Genomic DNA, 17,450 nt, shown 5'->3' on the forward strand with positions numbered 1-17,450 from the left:
TGAAGTGCACTCTTCAGTAAGTGCAACTGTTTCAAATTCAGTCAGTCTCCTCTTGTTAGCCACAATATCTTTTATGTATTTGGCATATTTTGGAATATCACGAATCGCATCTACCAACGGAATATTCAATTGAATCTGACTCAACATAGAGAGAAATTTGTTGAACATGCGATCGTCATTCTTTTTCTGCAATCTTTGTGGAAAAGGTGGTGGTGGCCTTGGAACATTCACAGGTGCTGAAATTGTATCATCTTTACTTACTTCCTGTGTTGCTTTGGGAATCAATTCACCCTCAGGTACAAGCTTGTCTTTTCTCTTCTTTGGAACTTCTTCTAATTCCCTTCCAGTCCTAAGTGTAATTGCACTAACTTGCGGATTTTTCTCTGTATCACTTGGAAGAGCACCTGTAGGCCTAGTATTTTGATTTGCAGCTAGTTGTCCCAATTGTCTTTCAAGATTTCTAAAATCAGTTCTGAGTTGTTGGTTGTCTTGCAACAATTTCTTCAACAAATCATTTGTATTTTCTTCTACCTGCTGGGGTGGCCTTTCTGGTTGATTAAAATTTCCTTGGGGTCTATATTGATTTTGATTTGATTGATTTCCACCCCAAGAAAAATTAGGATGATTCCTCCAATTTGCATTGTAGGTGTTCCCATATTGTGCCTGTTGGTTCATCGGCCCTCTGCTTTGTTGCCCCACATAATAAATAGATTCAGGATTCGTTGGGCACATGTCACTTGTGTGATTATCGCCACGCATTTCACAACAAATCGACATTTGTTGAACTTGCTGCATTGGTTGTGATGGTCCCATTGTCATTCTGGTCATTTGATTTGCCAATTTTGCTAAATCTGCTCTCATGGCGGAAATGTCATCCAGTTCAAGTAACCCTGCTTTCTGTTTCATTGCTCTCTTTGGTTCTCCTTCACCTTGCCAATTATGATCATTAGCAGTAAAGTTATTTAGCAGAAGTTGTATTTCACTGTATGGTTTTGCCATGCAACTACCTCCACAAGCTGAATCAAGATTCATTTTGGAAGTTTCGTCTAATCCATCAACAAAAGTATGGCCCAATACTTCATCAGTTTGACAATGATGATGACAATCCCGAAGTAGTTTTTTGTATCTTTCCCAAGCTTGGCGAAGAGTTTCACCATCCTGTTGTTGAAACCCAAGAATCTGACTCCGCAAAAACTTTGTCTTTTTGGTGGGGAAAAACTTGATTAGGAATTTCTTTGCTAAATCATCCCAATTGTGGATTGAATTAGCTGGCTCTTTTTGCAACCATTCTCTAGCATCCCCCAATAATGAAAAGGGAAATAAGGTCAGCCTGACATAATCCTTGGAAATATTTGGATAATTGTAAGTATCCGTTATTTCCAAAAAAATTTGAATGTGCCTTTGTGGGTCTTCATGAGATAGACCAACATCTTGCCCAGTGGACTGTATCAGCTGCACCATGTACTGTTTAAGCTCAAAGTGATCGGTGATTTCAGGCTTCACAATGGCCTGAGTCATATTAGCAAGGTTTGGCCTTGCTGCTTCTATCACCGCACGTTCTTGATTACCTGTCATTACTGTTGGTTGTGGTTTAACTTGAATGTCCAACTCTCTTTCTATTCTGTTTCTAGCTTCCCACTCCTTCCTTGTTCTATGAATTGTTCGTTCAATTACAGGATCAAAAGGGAAGAGGTTGTTTGTGCTTCTACTCCTCCGCATTCAAGAGAAAAGCCTGCGCAACACAAACAAAGTAGATGGAAAATTTAGGTTTTTATTAACAGCTAATAAAATCTTAAAACAGTCAAGTAGCTAATTTCAATTCCCCGGCAACGGCGCCAAAAATTTGTTGCGACCAAAACACTCACGAAAGTGTACGCGATCGACAAGTAATATAGTAGTAAGTAAAGTATCGTTCCCACGAGGAATTGTGATCAACTTATCGACTGATGTAAACTCAAACAATTATCAATTCAAGCTAAATTATCACAAAATATATAAAGAACCAATTTACAATTTACTTAGTAATTGCACAATAATTCAACACAAAATTACTACACCAATTTCACAATATGTTTATAACAAGTTGGATAAATATATTCCCGGGTCATGGACTTGCTAGAAATTATGCTACTATTTTAGCTTAAAATGAATTTATTGAATTATCCGGGTTATTGATTATAGGGTTAATAATATTCATAAGAATCTTTCGAGTTCTTATGAATCTATTCAAGTTAAACTAATACATATATGTCTATGGTATTAATATTAACAAAAATGCGTTTACAACTCCTATTTTTCAACCAAACAAAGCAATTAAGTATATGTTTATCTTAATTGCAAATTCTTCACCCGATGCCCGAGATTCAAAACATGTTCTATTTGATTATATATGCAACCAATAATTTCCTTTGTCAAGTTTAATTCAAGATTCGTAAATAATATTTCACTGTTAGCTACGCAGTAAAATAATTAGAAGCAGAATCAAATAAACAGCCCATAATGATAAATTCAAGATCATCAATCTAAGCTTCAAATAACATAAGTATCTAACATCCATGACCCAAGAATACTAGAGTTTTTAGCTACTCATAATCATACAAAAATCAAAAATAAAAGTCTTAAACATAATATAAACAAACAAATAGAAGAAAGTTTAGAAGAACTCTTTGAATCCTTGCTTCAAGATTGTAATCCCCTTTTTTTCTTCACTTCAAGATTGAGTCTTCTCTTCACTTTCTCTCTCTAAAATTATTTCTTCCTCTCAAAACTCTGATCTTCCTTTCAATAATGGAGCTTTACTTTATGTAAGTTGAGTGCATCCTCTCAGATTTCCCATTTTGCCCCCAAATAATTGATTTTCCGGACAGGACTAGCGCGGGAGCGCATGACCAGTGCATGACCCATGCTAGTGGGGTTTCTTTCTGTCTAAATCACTGAACTAGCGCGGGAGCGCATGACCAGTGCATGACCCGCGCTAGTGGGGTTTTTCTCTTGTTAAGATGTTGTTGCTCAAATTTTTCGTCATTTGACTTCATTTTTCACTTGATTACCATCATAAATCCTCATTTGTTTATTGAACTCCTGTGAGACATTAAAGTCATGATTAGAGCCAATATTTGCATTATTTGAACATTTACAATAGTAAACCATCCTTAAGTTGAGCTAAAACATAGGCTATATTAAACAATTTAGCCTATTATCAATAAGGCCACTGAATTTTGTTTTTTAGTAGCCCATAACACAAGACATGAACCAAAAAAGTGTGTCATACCTGAGGTGCTCTTTCTATCCACAAGGAAACATGCATAATTAGCGTCAACATATCCCACTAGATTAAAATTACTACCTTTTAGATACCAAAGGCAAAGGTCAGTGGTGCCTTTCAAGTATCTCAATATTCTCTTGACATCAGTCAAGTGGGACTCCTTTGAATTTGCCTGAAATCGAGCACAAAGACCTACACTGAAAAAAATGTCAGGTCTACTAGCATTAAGATACATTAGAGAACCAATTATTCCCCTATACAACTTCTGATCAACAGATGAACCAGGTTCATTTATATCTAACTTTGTGGCTGTTGCTACAGGAGTATGGATTTCTTTTGATTCTTCCATTTTAAACCTTTTAAGCAACTCTTCGCATATTTCTGTTGATGGATCATAGTTTTATTTGAATTTTGTTTAATTTATAGGCCTAAAAAAATATTAAGCTCACCCATCATACTTATTTCAAATTCACTCCCCATTAATTTAGCAAATTCCTTACTTAATTTATCAGTAGTTGCTCCAAAGATTATGTGATCAACATATATCTGTACTACTAGAAGGTCTTTTCCTTTTTCCTTTAAAAACAAAGTGTTATCGATTTTACCTCTCTTGTAGCCATGCTCAAGCAGGAATTTTGATAATCTTTCATACCATGCTCTAGGAGCCTGCTTGAGCCCATAGAGTGCCTTGTCAAGTTTGTACACATGATCAGGACACTCCTTGCTTTCAAACCCTAGAGGTTGCTTGACAAACACTTATTCCTTTAAGATAGCCATTGAGGAAGGCACTTTTGACATCCATCTGGTGAAGAGTAAATTTCATACAAGCAGCAAATGCTATGAGTAGTCTTATTGCTTCCAACCTAGCGACTGGAGCAAAGGTTTCATCATAGTCTATGCCCTCATCTTGGCTATATCCTTGAACCACTAATCTTGCCTTGTTCCTTGTAACATTTTTATCTTCATCAAGTTTGTTTCTGAAGACTCATTTTGTGCCAATTACTGATTTGTCCTTGGGTCTTGGAACCAGATGCCAAACTTGACTCCTTTCAAACTGGTTGAGTTCATCTTGCATTGTATTTACCCAATCTGCATCCTGCAAAGCCTTACCAATATTTTTAGGTTCAATAAGAGATAAGAAAGCATCAAAAGCACAAAAATTCTTTAAAAAGATATAGTTTTAATTCCAGAGGTTGGATCATTAATTATGTTCTCAATGGGGTGAGAACTTTGGTACTTGTAATGTTCGGTGATTTCCTCTTGATGTTTCTCCAATGTTTTGTTGCTGAGGAACAGGCTCATGGACAAGTTCCATTGAGGTATTAGATTCAGGTCCTCTTTGATCAGTTCCCCCTGTCAAGTTTCCCTGAATAGAAGAACCTGTTCCATCTCATGTTCCTTATTCTAGTGCAGCTTCAACCTGGGTCGTGATTTCATTTAAACTTCTTACCAGCCCAATTGCTTCATCTTCGTGTTCCTGTCTCTCAGAAAGAATGTTAGTTTCATAAAAAAAACCACATGTACAGTCTCTTCTACACACATAGTTCTTTTGTTGTATACTTTATAAGCTTTACTATGTGAAGAATATCCCAAGAATACTTCCTCATCACTTCTAGGATCAAACTTACCTAGGGAGTCTTTTCCATTATTGTGCACGAAGCACTTGCATTCAAATGCCCTAAGATGGAATTTATTTGGTTTTCTCCCTTTAAGTAACTTATAGAGAGTCTTCTCTAGAAGAGGTCTAGTCATACATCTATTGATGATGTAGCATGCAGTATTTACAACTTCTGCCCAGAAGCTATGGGGTAGTTTACTAGAAAGAAGCATAGTCCTAGCCATATCTTCAAGTGTCCTATTCTTTCTTTAAACTACTCCATTTTGTTGTGGAGTCCTAGGAGCAGAAAAATTATGATCTATGCCATGCACATCACAAAATTCAGCAAACTTAGCATTTTTAAATTCAGTTCTATAATCAGAACTAATTGATGCAAGTTGATTACCTAGTTGTTTCTAAGTTTTTCTAACAAAAGAAGTAAACATGTCGAATGTTTCATATTTAGATGTTAAAAACAAAGTCCAAGAAAACCTAGAATAATCACCAACAAGCACCATCACATATCTTTTACCATATCTGCTTAGTGTTCTCATTGGACAACAGAGATCCATATGGACCAATTCCATCGATCTGGTGGTACTTACCACTTTCTTGCATTTAAAAGAGAATCTTACCTGCTTCCCCCTTGCACAAGCCTCACAAACTGTCTTTCTTAAACTTTATGTTAGGCAGCCCTATCACTAGGTCCTTGAAGACTAATTTGTTGAGTTGACTCAGACTTGCATGTCCAAGTCTCTTGTGCCAAAGGAGAGGATCATTGTCGAGTTCATTTTTTGAAAATGTGGATAGATATACAATGTATATATATTGTTTACTCTTTTTTCTTGCAAAACAATCTTGTCAGTGGTAAGATTAATCACAAAATATTTGGTAGAGGTGAAGGCTACCATACCTCTATCACACAATTGTGATAAACTGATTAGACTGTATTTTAAGCCATCTATCAAGTAGACATTCTCAATAGAGTGAGAATCAGTCTTACCTACCTTTCCAACCCCAATGATCTCACATTTCTTCCCATTTCCAAAGGAGACATCTCCTCCTTTGAGGTCCTCAAGTAAAAGGAACTGGTTCTTACTTCCTGTCATATGCTTTGAGCAGCCACTATCTATGTACCATATTTGGCTGCTCCCTTTTACTTGGACCTACAAAAGGAAATCAGGGGTTAGTCTTAGGAACCCAAACTAGTTTGGGTCCTTTTCTATAGGCAAAAAGATGAATCAAATTCTTTTTAGCCCAACCTGGCAACCCACTTTTCCCGTGAACAAATTCTTCATTCTTTTGAGTAGACTTTTCTTTTGCAGTACATTCACTTTTATAGTGACCAGTTTTACCACAGTGAGTGCAAATTTTGTTCTTAGGAAGTGTGAGGTACTTGCTTTTGGGATCCCACTTAGGTGCAGAGGTCCCGTAGCCAAGTCCTCTCTTATTGCTACTATGGTGCTCATGTAGCCATGAAAGTGCATCGAAGGACCTATTCCAATTACAGGTTTTGTTTAGCTCGTGCTTGACCTTACTTAGATCCTTCTTTAGGACTCTTATTTGCCAATCTCTTTTGTACAACTCATCTTTTATTTTTCCTAGGTTTTTCTCTAAAGTGAGTTATATGATCAACTTTATTTCTACTTGTTCCTAATTTTAGTTTTAGATTTTTAGATCTAAGATCTAGGATAGTGGTGTCAAGTTCAAGAACCTGGTTCTTTAACTCAGCATTTTTACTATCACTTTCACTAGCCCTAAGTTCCAAATTTTTGCACTTAGCTTTCAGAATCACACATTCCTTATACAGATGTTCCTTTTCATTGTTTATAATCTCAAATTCATCAATGAAATCTAGAAGTAAATCAGATAAACTTTCTTTAGACAAAAACTTAATCTTGTCTTTGAGATGAATTATATTTACCTCATATTCCTCATCGGATTCTCCAATTGCCATAAATGTTTGTTCATCTCCATCTTCATCCTTTGAGTCATCATCTGAGCTTTCTCCTAAGGCAACAACTATCTTTGTTGATCCTTTGTTCTTCTTGGGATGAACCTGTTCCCTCTTCCTGTTTCTTCGTTCAGCTCTTTCCTTCATCCATTCAATTTTCCAGGGAGGACAGTTTTTGATTTGGTAATCAATCTCCCCACACTTGTAGCAGCCCTCGTTGGTTTTCTTTTCAGAAACCCTTGATTTGTTGTAGCTTGCACCTTTTGAGGAACCCTTTCCTCTCATTAGGTACTCCTTGAAGTCCTTTGTGATCATAGTCATTTCATCCTCTTCTAGATCGGCACATTCAGTTATTCTGAGTGATAGGCTCTTTTCCTTCTTGAGTGCACCGATCTTCATGGTTTGCCTTCTAAGTTCATAGGTAATGAGATTTCCAATTAGCTCATCCAACCTAAGAGTGACAATGTTCTTTGATTCCTGAATGGTAGTAATTTTGCTTTCCCAAGTGATTGGTAGAACCCTTGTCAAAATTTTCTCAACTTTGTCCTCTTCAAGAATAACTTTTCCAAGAGACTTAAGTTCATTTGTTAGTGTGGTGAACCTTGTATACATCTCTTGGATAGTTTCGCCTTCCTTCATGGTGAAATTCTCATATTGAGAATACATCAGTGTTCCTCTTAACCTCTTCACTTGAGGTATTCCTTCATGAGCTACTTGCAAAGTGTCCCAATTTTCTTATTAGTGGTACAACTTTGAATTCTACTGTACTCGTATGGACCAAGTCCACACGCAAGCCATTTCTTGGTCTTAGCATTCTTTTCCCATTTCCTCAAGTCCTCAGTATTGCAGTCAGCCCTTGTTTTTGGCACATCTACTCTTTCAACATTCTTCTGCATGGTAGCCAGAGGACCATAAGTGACAATGTCCCATAGCTCATAGTCTTCTTCGATGATGTGATCTCTCATCCTATTTTTCCACCAAGAGTAGAATCGGCCATTAAAGAGTGGAGGCCTAGCAGTGGATTGCCTTTTCCAGTTTTCAGGTGGTGCACTCATCTTGATCTATTCCTAAGTTGTTAGCCTATTTAAGTATAACCCGCTCTAATACCAATTGATTTTTTAACTTCAATACCACACAAGAGGGGGTGATTAATGTGGTGTCCAATTTTTTGCTTAAACTGATTATGGAAGGACCTGGTTCTTCTAAGTGTTCTTTAACCTACTATTACAGAAATAATAAATGCGGAAAGTAAAGAATACAAATATTTTACATGGAAAATACCTGGCTCAAAAGGTGAAAAAACCACGACCTACTTCTCAGTAGGATTTTTCCAAACTCTCCACTAAAATCACTGAGCTAAAAACTGCATTTACAAAATACTTTTGTAAACCAAGGACTAACTATAATCCCGTTGTAGCATACAACCTCTAACTGTTGCGACAACTTCAAGTTAACTCTAACTTGAATACTTTGAGTACCTATTATAATTGAATCTAGATAAAGCTGAAAGGTACAATATGAAAACACCTACTACAATTGAACTAGAATAAAAGACAGACACTTGGAACTGGTTCTTCTATCTGGTTCACGTAGCTTCAGGTTTGCACACTTGAATCACACATGAACTGCTTGCAAAAAGCCGTGCTATTTTGCTCTCAATTCACGTTTAAATTCTGCGTTTGTGCATTACCTGTAAATGAGAACATCCTACAATATATAGAATTAGTAGATGAAGAAATAACTAGAGTTCTAATGCTACTCTTCCTTGGTGGAAGAGCTCTAGTTGATCTCAACTTATAACTCCTTCCTTATCTTGGATAATGTTCTCTTTGAGTAAGGAGTCCTTCTCCTTATCAATGCAACCTTTTCGATCATGAGATATCAATTCTGTCAAGTTAGGTTTATCTCCTTCACGTGCATCCCTCGTGCTCAAATCTGCCCGTTTCTATGCTCACAAGGGATGGACCTGGTTCATGCCTGAGTTCTTTTGTCAGTCTTCAAAACTAATCTTCACTTTGGCCAACAAGGTATTTATGATATATATTACCATTGAGTCATGAAATATGCTATTTATTTTTCCTCTCTTTTTCTTTCAATTAACACAAGATTCTCTCAGTTTTCTTCTTCTTTCTCTCTCTCTCTTCCTTCTCTGTCTTTCTTTTAATTAACATATGATTCTCTCTCAAAATCCCAATAAAAAATTTCTTCTTTCTCTCTCGCTCTTCTTTCTCTCTGTTCGAGCAGAATACCTGCATAGTTTATACGTCAAATATTGCAATGGATTTGTACTACTTAGTTTCTACGTCAGATATTTGCAATGGATTTGCAATGCAATATTAGAAAAGAAGAGATTGCGCCTTTCTTCTACGTCGGTTATTGCAATGAATTCCTCTACACGGATACTTCAATATTTTTTACGTCGGAGAAGATTTGAGGGTCATAGTTTTTGTTCGTCTCCATTTTAAGTTTTAAAACAATGTATATAATATTTTGCTTGGTCGAAAAATACCATTTTCGACGAATTTTCTTCCCTTCTTTGCTATTTAGTCACATATAATGATACAAACACATTGTATTCTGTACAAATTCACTCAAATACATTATATTTTTTATAAGTACATTATTTTTTGCCTGTATTTATGTTTTTCGAAGGTTTTTATTTTTTTTAATAAGTTGAATACACATGTATTCATGCATGAATACATGGTATAAATATTGAAATACACTAAATACAAACATTAAAATAGAACTGAATATAAACAGTGAATACATTTCATTTTAAAATATAGTAAAATATAGTAAAATATACAAATAGAAATATAATGAATACAACCAATGAAATATACCGAATACATCAGTAATAACATGTATTAGGAATAATTAAAAATATTGTTGATACAAATTCATTTGAATACACTGAATATAAAATAGCAAATACAGTAAATACAAACATTGAATCTAATGAATGCAACAGTAAAAAAAATAAAATTGAAACGCACTAAATACAAAAGTTAAATACAACAGTTATATACAGCTGAAAAATTATTCTAATTAATTGGGTTGATAATGAAGCATGTAAGAATTAATTTTGTTGAATTATATTAATAGTATATAACGCTAACTGATATTATTTTTGTTATTAGACAGCTGGACATACTTATTTTTAAGGTGATTGTCGTTATTGTATTCATGAATACATGGCGCAAGTACATTTTAATACATACACGTACAGCTGGACTGCCCTAATTTTATAAGCTTTTTGCTGTTGTATTCATGAATACAACAGCGCAAATACATGTGAATACATGTGCGTACAGCTGGACTGCCTTGATTTTAGGCATTTTTTGCTGATGTATTCATGAATACAACAGTGTGAATACATGCACGCACAATTGGACTGCCTTAATTTTAGGTGGTTTTTGCTGTTGTATCCATGAATACACCAACGCAAATACATATGAATACATGAGCGTACAACTGGAGTGCCCTGATTTTAGGCACTTTTTGCTGCTGTATTCCTGAATACAGCCGCGCGAATACAGCGAATACACTATCATAACAACTGAATAGTAGCTATAGGAAGTAATTATGCATATGGTAGCTATAGGAAGTTAATAGCCACTAAACAATAGTGGTTTATGAAAATTCCTCTAATAAGAAACTCTTTTAGCTTTTTGACTGACCAACCCACTCAAATTTGTGTGGAAAAGTTGGGATCTTTACACAAATAGCCGGACATATTCATTATTTACTTTTTTTAGTCATAGATATTGATTATACATATATAATACATAAATTATGCATATGTATTATACATTCACCGACTATTATTAATTTAAGTTGTTGGGTGGACAACTATTTGGGTTAATTCTTCGAAAGCTTTCGGCAAAAGACAAAATGGGTCCATCGGCCAAAATTAATTGTATTCGGGGCTTTTGCATCTATATTTAGTTTTGGAGTTACCATTAAACTTATACCCACTTTACACAAAAATTTACAAGTCTTCCTGCTTTACGATCAACTTCAAACTAATCCAGTCTAAAGTTGAAGAAAAAAAAGTTTGAAGTGCAGTGCATTTAAGTCTAAAGTATAAAAATTACACTTATAATTCACTTAAGGCCAAATAGGTCTGAAGTGCAACAAATATTTTCATGCACTTAAGACTAAAAAGGTTTGAAGTAAAAAAAAAAAAATAGGCTCGAGATAAACTTAAGGACAAATAGGTTTGAAGTGCAACAAGCAACAAATGTTTTCATGCACTTAGGACCAAATAGGTTTGAAGTGAAACGATTACACTTAAAATGCAGTTAAGGCCAAATAGGTCTGAAGTGCAACCAATATTTTCATGCACTTACGACCAAATAGGTATGAAGTGCAAGTCGTCCATAAATAGAAATTTGTTATTCGAATTTCAACAATCCAATACACGATTCAACACCTAAATCTACTTAAAATGATCTCAAATTTGAAACATAACCTCCAAATATCACAGGGAACAAACCCCAATTATCAATTTGTCAAAATAATAATAAATCTAACAAACCCATCTTGCAATTAAGAAATTAAGAAGAAGAAACCTTAAGCAATAGGAAAGAAAGGAGCTATATAACAACTTACTATTATAGAACACCATAAATCACCTTAAAATATGTGCATAAAATACTATGTAAATTCACTGTTATCTTTGTTTTCATAGTGAAGAAGAAGGAGGAAATTTATTTTTTTAATCATTACAATCAATGAACTACACGTTAGTTTCAAAGAATTTTTTTTTAGCTATCTTGGTAGCTGGCCAGTTTCTTTCATGTTACTAGTTAGTGTCAAACGGGCAGGTCGGATCGGATGTATTTTGAGTTGAAAATGGATAATGAAAAAATGTATAAATTATCCGATCCGACTTATATTTAATACGAATAAAAAACGGGTTAACCGGCGGATAATATGGGTAACCATATTATCCATGACTTCTTGCATATAATCATTTTTGGGAGAATTTCTAGTCTCCCTAACTTGAGGAACCCCCAATTTGAGGCTTTACAAATGTAAAAAGTTAGACCCGTTGGTTATCCATTGGTTACCCATTCGTTATCCATTTTCTAAATGGATACTATGGTTCTTATCCATATTTGACCAGTTTTTAAAAAGTTCATTATCCAACTCGTTTTTAGTGGACAACTATGTGAATTTGACCTTGTTTCGCGCGGTCATTAAAAATATTTTTTGAAAGGTAGAATTAGTAAATTCACCGATAAATGAAAAAGAAATAATAAGCACAAAAAAAAAGAATTAATCCATACATTTACATCATAAATGCGTAAGAAAGTAAAACTAATATGACAATAAAAATAAAAGCTTTACTAAAAAGAAATAAAAGGAAAATATCATGATATTCTTGCTTATACACAACTGATAGTCTCAATACAATCATCTAAATCTTCCCAATTGAAGTTTTGGAAAGCTTTACCTTGGAAGCAATGTACAGTATTTGGCACCATATAGTATCTTTGTCACTTTGGTGTTTGTTATATGTTCTTTTATGTCATCTTCGAGCTAACAAATGTATACTTCGGAATTTTATCCTGTCTCATTGTCGGATGTGATTAACACTGACTCTTAATAATTTGCATTCTTTGACCTGTCCATAATTTTTAAATACCCATCAGAGAGTGCTTAAATACAACGTCACATGTATAAAAAAAATATTACCACTCATAAGCCTAAAGTGAAGAAATTTAAGAAAAATATGAACAAAGAAAAAAATAGGGAACAAGAGAATGGAGGAAGAAAAGAGATAAATTTGGAGACCCAAAAATTTCTTTTTAATTTTTATTTCATTAAAAAGAAATATGAAAAGTTGGTGTTGTAATACGTTGATTTAAGTTTTTTATTACAAGGAATGAGAAAGATTTGAGTAGAAATAGTTCTGAATTTCTATTATTTCATTTGTTTTAGTTTTCATTCTTGTTGATGCATAAATGTTAAAACAATTTTGTTGATTCAAGTGATAGTGTTATCCGAAGAATATCCATATAAAAAGCAAAGGATACAATGGAACTTTAGAGATTTGAGAGACTTTAAATATTTTCTGAGAAGTGCAAGGAAACATCAAGGAACATTTAAACAAAAAAAAATAAAAAAACTAACTCCTTCATGTCAGTCCCAAAATTCTCTTCGATTTCATAATTGTAAATTTTAAAATAGAAGTATTTCAAGTATCTAAAACATGTAGTGTACTCACTTGTCCGAAAAAAAAAAAAAATTAAAGGATAGAAGTCTAACATACCTTATCGTAAATTTTTTTCGCTATAATGACTTTGACATAAAGATGGCCCAAACCATGGTAAGCAAAATAAAGTTGTTGCAAGAGAAGCCATTCCAATGCCTTGTTAAAGTGCATTCTGAGTCTAGCTCCTCTTGCATATATATCTTTCTCCAAAAGGTTTTGTAACTCTCCAAAAAAATAACTCCTTAGACATGGGGAAAGGAAAGGTTTTTTGCCTTTACTAATGTTTAATACACATTAATCATATCTTCTTTTCAAGAAGGTGACTTTTGGATTATTTAATATAGGACATAAATAAAAAAATAGGTAAAGAAAGCCAAAAAGGAGAAAAAAGATAAATAGGTTGTTTGGCCATATAGATATGTCATGTCAGCATTTCTCCCCTTATATATATATATATATATATATATATATATATATATATATGATTGACTAACTGTTTTCTTTTAACCATTTTGTCACCACTAATTCATAGTATTATGGAAGTATTATATTATTTCTAGCAGGATTATGACGTCCAGATTTATGGCCCAAGCATATAATATAACGTTTAGCAGGCTAATATTCTATAATCTCTTCCCTAATTTTCATGATCAATCACAGCAGCCATATGTTTAGTTATAAATGAACGAATGTATATACATATATTTTTGGAAGTAGAATATCTATATTTTTCGTTCAATTTATCCACAAACGACGATAAATATATGCGTTAAAACTTAAAAGTAAAACTTTTCAAATATATATTGAACTACACAGTAAAATAATTCAATACAGTTGCAGCATTTTAGCACAAAATTTTGGATATTTAATTATCTAAAAGAAAAAGATGTAAACCTATATCGCCCTTGTGATTACAAGTTATTCACTTTTGCTAGCTAAAAATGCTTCACCATTTCCTTTGAATAATTACTTGAGAATTTCCTGATCTTCCTTTTCCTATGCGATGGCTTTACTACTATCTTTCGGTAAAAAGATCATTATTTCAATACAGAACTTCGATTGGTGAATCGTTTGATGCGTTGAAAATTAGATTTTAAATGCTATAATTTTTATGTTTAAATCATAGCCAGAGTTCTTTTATATATATATATATATATTGAAATTAAGTCTTGTTTCACCATAGACATCTTTTCCGGTAGAAATGACACAAGGTAGCCACTTTTAAGCATGTTGTTTAAAGTATATCCACAGTTTACAATGTATTTAAAGATTAGCCACTTTCGTTCAAACTTCAGGACACGACGTCCTAGAATTTAAGCCTTAAAGTTCAAACTTCAGGACATCGTGTCCTAAAATTAGAAAATTATGTCCAGAAATTAAAATCTTGTGTCCTGAATTTTAAATTAGTAGTTCGGAAATTCAGGACACTTAGTCTTGAATTTCAAATTAGCAGCTCAAAAATTCAGGACACTAAGTCTTGAATTTCCAAATTTAAGATAATTAGTCCTGAAGTTTGGATGAATTGGCTAATCTTTAAATACACTATAAATTGTGGATATATTTTAAATAGTGGGCTTAAAAGTGATTATTGTTGCACTTCACCCTCTTTTCCGTTAGGAATTTTTACATTCCTATGCCACATATGAAACCTTATTACTCTCAATGTTTAAGGTTTGACTTAATTACACTTAGTATACCAAATTACCAATTCTATATTATAGTGTATTTTAAGGGTACAATTAATGCAGCGTATATCCCTCCTTAATTCAAGGTACCGTATACCCCACCCCTCCCACATTTCTCTCTCCCAAACCCTCACCCTCACCCTCACCCACGTTTTCTTTCTCTGATAGAACAGGTGGTTATTGCTTACGTCGTCAAATCTCAGCAAAGCTGCCTAGGGAAGTCTTCAGAAAAATAATTCTTAGTTGATGATTCGTTCATATGAGGCGTTTTTGTTTCTCTCTGAGAGACTAGAAGCATTCAAGAGACGAACTGGCATAAATGCAATGATATGTAATTAGTACAAAGTTCCAAATTTGCACCTGAACTATCGACTATTGCTTACTTTTACCTTCTGTTACACTTTGCCAACAAGAATGCACTTTAAGAACCACTTTGCCTTTTTTTTTAATCAGCTGCCCTCTTTATGTGCATTTTAATCAGTCCTGCCACTATAAATGTGGCAGCGTATAGGTATTTTCGACATAATCTACAATTAGAATACAAATAATCTATAATTTATCTATAAAATATCTACAAACTGGGTACATTGAATTTTAATATCTCATTCCCATTCAATTGTAGCTTAATTGGTATGTTCGACATAATTGCGTTTTTTGCAGAAGATTTTGTAGAAGTTTTAGTCGTTTTGGATTTGTGAAAACAGAAAACAAAGCATCTACAATTAGAATACAAATAATCTACAATTTATCTACAAAATATCTGCAAACTGGGTACATTGCATTTTTATATCCCAATTCCCATTCAATTGTAGCATAATTGAGATTTTTGACATAATTGCGTTTTTCAGAAGATTTGTAGAATTTTTAGCCGTTTTTATTTGTGAAAACAGAAAATAAAACATCTACAATCAGAATACAAATAATCTGTAATTTATCTACAATTTCTGCAATATGTCTTCTTCTTCTTCTTCTTCTTCTTCTTCTTCTTCTTCTCCTTCTTCTTCTTCTTCTTCTTCTTCTTCGAGTTTCAATCTGAAATTCAGTCAAAACCAAGTCTAATCTTCACCAAAACCCCTCAAAATTGAGATATAAACTCCAAACTATATTCCAGATTATTTTCAACAACACCAAATCCAAACAAATAATGATTTTGAAAACCCAAATTTGAATTCAAAGCTTTCAAGCTTTTTAATGGCCGTCAATGGTGGAATTGCTGCTCTCTTTTCATTTGCTTTGTATTACTGAAATTTGCGATTGAGAAATAGAGAGAGATGTAGAGAGATTGTCGACGAACTGAGCTTTTTGCAGAACTGATTTCTACAATTTGATTCAAATTTGTTGACGATTTTATCTTTTTTTTTGATTTGTGGCTTAAGGAAAAATATCGAAGAATAGAGTTTTTGCAGAAAAAAGTCTATGTAATTTGATTTTAAATTGAAGATATAGGATTTGCATTTCAAATTTGATCTGAAGGTCGCTAAATCAATTAGAATATTTTGTTCCTGATTTGTAGCGCACTAATTAGGAAGATTCAGCTACTAATAATTAGTATTTAATGAATGATATAATAATTGTAGAAAAACTGTGAACATGACGGGTAAATATGAAACTATGCACATTTTTGGTAATAAAGTTTCATATATGGTATAAGAAGGAAAAAGTCTCTTTCCGTTAATATTTCCAACTCAGCCCAACCCACTTAGTACCTTTCAAATTATGTACTCTATATATATTTGGGTAAGTTATATATTTAGCATGTTGTCCAAAAATAATTACATTTGTTAGTCAAATATATAAAATATATATATTAATTATGTATAAGATATATAGTGTACTATAATTATATATTAAAAAATATAAATTTTGTCATTTATTATTATTATTTTTGAAAGCGACTATACAATATAGTTTTCCCTATATATATTTATGTCCAAATGATAACTTTTAAATTGCTAGCTCTCGTTATCATGGAAAATAATGCGTTCAGCACTTGATATTGATAACCTTCCAATTAAACATCAAACATTTCGAAAATTTTCAGGCTTCATATCTTGGCAATAGCATGCAAGTGGGCAGTGGCATGACCTACAGAAAATGCAACTTACTGCTTTCGTCCCAATTTATTTGATAGTATTTGATTAAGAACGAAATTTAAGAAAAAAATATTTTATAATTTGTGATATAAACTATGCAATAAATATTTTTTGTGACTATAACTTATCTCATTAAAGTTAAACACAAGTAATCTAGAAGTAAATTTAATCTTACTTCTCATTAATATTGTTTAGTAGGTACGATGCGAAATACATAAATTGCTCCTTAGGTTGACACTAATTTTCATCTAGCCTCCCAATTATGCCTAGTACCTACTTTATCCAGAAGAGGACTTATGCTATACCTAGTGGTTACCGATACCCGTAAAGTTCGGCAAATATTATTGTCACACCTCCTTTTTGCGTGCCCCGCCCCGAAGGGTTAAATGCGCGAATGGAGTTTTTCCAATTTAAGTGACAATATTCGAAATGGGATTATTTATTTAATTCAGAGTCGCCACTTGGGAAAGGTTTGGCTTTCGGTGTCCCAAGTCACCGGTTTATCTTGAATCCCAAATCGAGGAAATTTTCGACTTTTCCAAATGAAGTCTGCGAACCAGAAATTCTAGGTAAGGAATTCTGTTGACCCGAGGGAAGGTGTTAGGCACCCTCGAATCCCGTGGTTCTAGC

Source organism: Nicotiana tabacum, chromosome 20 (genome assembly GCF_000715075.1).
Source record: "Nicotiana tabacum cultivar K326 chromosome 20, ASM71507v2, whole genome shotgun sequence".
NCBI lineage: Eukaryota > Viridiplantae > Streptophyta > Magnoliopsida > Solanales > Solanaceae > Nicotiana > Nicotiana tabacum.